Below are 4,731 nucleotides of genomic sequence, written 5' to 3'. Positions count from 1 at the left end.
GTTCGAGGACAAACTTTTTATAAGGTATGGGGGATTGTAACGACCCAATGTTCCTCATTAGAAGTTCTGAAAGTTCTTAGAAATACTTTAGAAATATTCTAGAGATTTTTAGGAATTTTTAGAGTATTTTTATGTAATTTTTGGAGGTCGTTTGTTATTTTTACTAAACGAAGGAAGTTTTGACAAAAAATTGTCCAAGCCGAGGTTCGAACCAGCAACCTCTGACTCGGTCAAAACCCGACTAACCAAGTGGGCCAACGGTCATTACTGATCAAATAGAGGATGAATTATATTTATGCAGTAGTTAGGAGTATTTAAAATAAAAGGGGAATAAAAATGCTCGGCGGAGGATTTGAACCCGCGACCAGGGGTTCGGCGGAATCGCAGCTAGCCAACTGTTCCGCAAGCGTTTTGTAAACAAATTTATAATGACTAGGTCTTAAACCATAACAGAAAGGTTAGGTTATAAGAGGGATAAATTGATATTGGATTTTGCCCGAGAACCCTAAGTCCTCTCCTCCCTCTTTTCTTCTCTCTTGCTCGCGACGGCAGAGCTCGGGCGGAAGCAAGCCGGAGTTAGGGTTTTTCACCTCCGGCGGCCGGCGAGGGGCTAACGTCGAGAGTTCTTCACCATTTCGGATCCTCTCGTCGAAGGGAAGCTGTGGACGCAAGGAGAGGTCGGAGATTTGAGTTTTCCCGAAGCCCTAGCTACCCCTCTTCGGCTGTGAGTCCAAGGAACATCGGTAAGTACTTCTCACCTGCAGTAGGAGTAGCCCTCGGATCTGTGTTTCCTGGTGATTTTCGAAACATACTGTGTTGTGGATGTTAGGAGCTTAGTTGTTCTTATCTTCCCTTGTCTCGGCACATGCTGAATTGGGATTTCTAGGGCTTAGTTCTACCTTTCTTGCATTTGGTATATGCTGTTTTGGGGCTTGCTAGGGATTTAGTTCCTTCTTTTGTTGCGGAACATGCTATACAGGATTATTGTGCTGGTGGGCTACGTGGTAGTACTGAGATTTACTAGCTGCTTAGTTGTACCTTTCTTGAATTCAGTTGCCCTTTGAAACCCTAGGATCTGCTTTAAAATTTCAAAATTTCTTACTACTCGGTATTGTTGTGGTAGCCTACTTAAAGAATTCGGTCCTATGCATGTGCAGATCTGTTTATCTCGGTTGTTGTTAATAATTTAGTGAGAATGCATTAGGAAATAATGTTTTTTATGAGAATTGCTCATTTATTGCTCGTTATGTATCAGAACACATGAAGAAAGGTTGTTGAGCATTGCTCTTAATTGCTAACTATGTGTCAGAATGCTTCTAGAAATAATTTTGAATTTTTCTAACATGAGAAATTCATTGCTCTTATTCCAGAAATCATGAGCAGTTTTCCATTTGTTAATAATTAGCATGAGCAGTATTAGTTCTCAATTCTTTCCATTTGCGGTATTAGAAGAGCATGGGTAGTATTGATTCTTAGATCAATTTTTAAGATTCTTGTTTGATACATATGCATACGTGTGTTAGTTAGCTTTTAATAGCACTTTAATCTAAAGCATATAGACAGTTGTTTTGCTATTTTAATAAGATGAATAGCCATGTATTTTAGTGGAATGATTATGTGCCCTATTAAACCTTTTAAGGATTATGGGTAACCACAAGTAAGAAAAAGACCAAGGTCTAGTTAGAAAAGATAACAAGTAATTTAAAGTAAGTGGCTAGTACCCAACTTCCGAGGTTGTCGTTAAACAAATCCAGGTGACCAATTCCGATGTCTTGGCCCTGGTAAGACCGAGGTCTTTATCCTCATAGGACTAGAGGCTCGCTACCTCAGTCACTATTAGAGAGCGCGCATAAGATGGTACTAAGCCTAGGCCCAAAGAAAAAGAAGAAGAAAGAGAAAGAAAAAAAAGATGAAGAAAGAAAAGAAGAAAGTTAAAAGATTAATTTCAAGTATAAAGCTATAAGTAAATGAAACAAGTACCACCTATGTTTAGAATCTATAGAAGTTAGTTCCTTTAATTCTAAGCATACAGCATGAGTTTCATTACTTTTCTTATCAGTTTAGTGAGCATGTTTAGTTTTATTTCCAGTATTCAGCTTTATTCTGGTATATCATGAGTATATAGTTTATTTGAGTACTTTGCTATTAGATGAGTACATGTAGCTTTTCTTTTAGCATTTCAATTTCAGTATCGTTTGCATTTTTATGCACTTCGAGTTTTTGTGAGATAGTTTAGTACTTACTAAGCGTTTCGCTTATAGATTTCTTTTTCCTCCTACTTCAGATAAAGGAAAAGCTAAAGTATGAAAAGAAGGCGACAAGGTGGTGGTGATGAAGGTGTGTGATGGCTGGACTATGGGGAGATCAAGAGTTTGTTAAGGAATTATCAAGACTTTCCTATTTAGAGTTCTTTTAGTTTAAATACTATTATGAAGTTTGAATTGTAATTGAGTTTATTCCGTACTTGTAGCTTGATATGTCTTATTGTTGGAGTTAGATATTTGTTTACTATTGCTAGAATAGTTTTCTTTTACTTACTGTGTTATTATTACTGCGTGGGTGAGGAAAAATATGTTCCAACCGCCTGTGGCTGTGTATATAGTGTTTGTATTGTTGATTTGGTCACCGGTACAGGGGAGATTCTGCCAAAATTTTTCGATAGGAATTCCTCTAGGGCCGTGATAAATCTAAGTCTCGCTAATAATAGCAGAAGTGACACTAGTGAGTAGAGTAGTAGTTAGGTAACGATCACCCTTAGAGAGTAGTAGTAAGAAGGGTGGTTGTTACAATAGAACTTGTGAATTTCGCATTTATAGGAGTAGTTTAAATTCAGTTTTTAGAAGTTATACAATTGGATGTGGCACTATATTTTGTTCCATGCTTCTAAATTGGTTGTATAGCCTTGCAAATCTTGGTTCGTGGTTTGAGATAGCATGGGAAATCTGGAAGTGTTCGGATTGTAGTTTGAGCCATTGGTTGAGTAGTGTAGTTTCAATTAGATAATTTGCTTATGTTAAATCTGAGCATCAGGTTTAGATAATTTGCTTATGTTAAATCTGAGCATGAGGTTTAGATAATTTGCTAATATTAAATATGAGCTTGAGGTTTAGATATGCTACTTCCATTCAAGTATATGGATTTGAGGTTCTTTATGCTAGCATGAGGTTTAGATATGTTTTCTTGTTACACTCATTCTAGGATACAGATTTGAATTTCTCTATTCTAACATGAGGTTTAGATATGTTTCCTTGCTACCATTTATTCCAGCAAGCTTCACATAAGTTTAGAGTTAGTTAGTTTAGTTCTCTTAATTCGAAGCATGCAGTATAGGTTTTAATTCCAACAAGTTTTAGATTTAGTTTAAGCTTGTATGGTATGCAGATTTATATAAGTATTGATTGCAGATTTTGATAAGTATTGCATGCAGAACTCCAAACTTAGAACAGATTTTTATTAAGCTTAATATACAGAATTTGATTAGCATAGTAGGTAGATTTTTGGTTTAAGCATTTTAAAGTTAGAATTTGCTTAAACATTTCAGTTTCTTTTTAAAGAAGCATTCTTTTAGAAGTATTAACAAGTATAAGAAAGATAAAGAAAAGCAAGAAAAAGGCCAAGGCCTTAAGTAGATCCCAAAGTCAAGACTTTAGGGATTTTTGGCACACAAGGTGCTTGTTAAAATGCCGAGGCATTATATATTAGAAGTATTAAAAGATAACAAGTATTTTACTTTTATCAGTGGCACTGTGCTGGACTCTCAGTTGTCCTTGGGTTGGGCTCCCATAGTCGTCCCTAGGTTTAGATAACCTAGTAGTAATGATACGTCCGACGGTCGACGGTCAACGACAAATGGGCCGACCAACTATCTCGGGTCTAGTTAGGATGCGCGCACAGCAAGTACAGTTGCCTGGCCCAAGAAGAAAGTTGATTATTATTTTCAAGTATTATAAGTATAAGTTTTTGAACAAGTAAAATAAGTTTCACATAAGTATAAAAGTATTAAAGGATAAGTTTTAAACAAGTGAGATAAAAGAATAAGATTAGAACAAATGAATTAAGTTTCACTTTGTTTTAAAATCAGCAAGTTTAGTTTTCTTTTACGCTATCATGTTATTTAGATTAGTTTACTGTTCTTTGCTATTAGAAGAGCATGAGTAGCTTTACAAGTTTAGCATTTCAGTATGTTTGTTTCTTTTACTAGTAGATGAGCATGAGTAGTTTTCCTTTTTAGCATCCAGTTTTAGTTTTCAGTATATTCACATGCATATCAAGTTTTTGTGAGTTAGATAGCGCTTACTAAGTATTTTGCTTATAGTTTGCATTTCCTCTTACTGTAGATATAGGAAAGGAAAAGTTTTAGCAAAGGAAGGCGACAAGGAGGTGTTCGAGGATGTGTGATGCCAAGACTATGGAAGAGACTTGGGATATTATTAGTTTTCGCATTTTAGTGATTGATAAACAATTGAGTTGTACTTTAGTTATGTCATTTGAGATTATATTTTATACTCCATGTTATTTGAGTTCATCCTTGTTTTAGAATGCATGCTGATGTGAGTTTTGTTTAATATGTAGTTATTTTGGTTTTGACACTTATATACCTGCGTGAGAGTTTGTTATATGTTCCAGCCACCTGTGGCTGATGTATATTGTGTTTGTATCTCAGTTTAAGGTCACCGGTACAGGGGAGACTCATTCAAAATTTTTCGGTAGGGATTCCTCGTGGTTTCGATC

The 4,731-nt window shown here is 35.9% G+C and overlaps 1 long non-coding RNA gene across 1 annotated transcript; it reads left to right on the top strand.

Annotated features, from left to right (window-relative positions):
* The first annotated feature begins 477 nt into the window (after positions 1–477).
* Positions 478–4,348, top strand: LOC122000103. The gene is made up of 3 exons (XR_006116944.1): positions 478–743; positions 2,285–2,337; positions 4,338–4,348. It is a non-coding gene; the product is annotated as an uncharacterized LOC122000103 (long non-coding RNA).
* The last annotated feature ends 383 nt before the right edge of the window (positions 4,349–4,731 follow it).

This window comes from Zingiber officinale, chromosome 7A (assembly GCF_018446385.1).
Source record: "Zingiber officinale cultivar Zhangliang chromosome 7A, Zo_v1.1, whole genome shotgun sequence".
Taxonomy (NCBI): Eukaryota; Viridiplantae; Streptophyta; class Magnoliopsida; order Zingiberales; family Zingiberaceae; genus Zingiber; species Zingiber officinale.
This window is presented reverse-complemented; position numbering and strand designations above follow the sequence as displayed.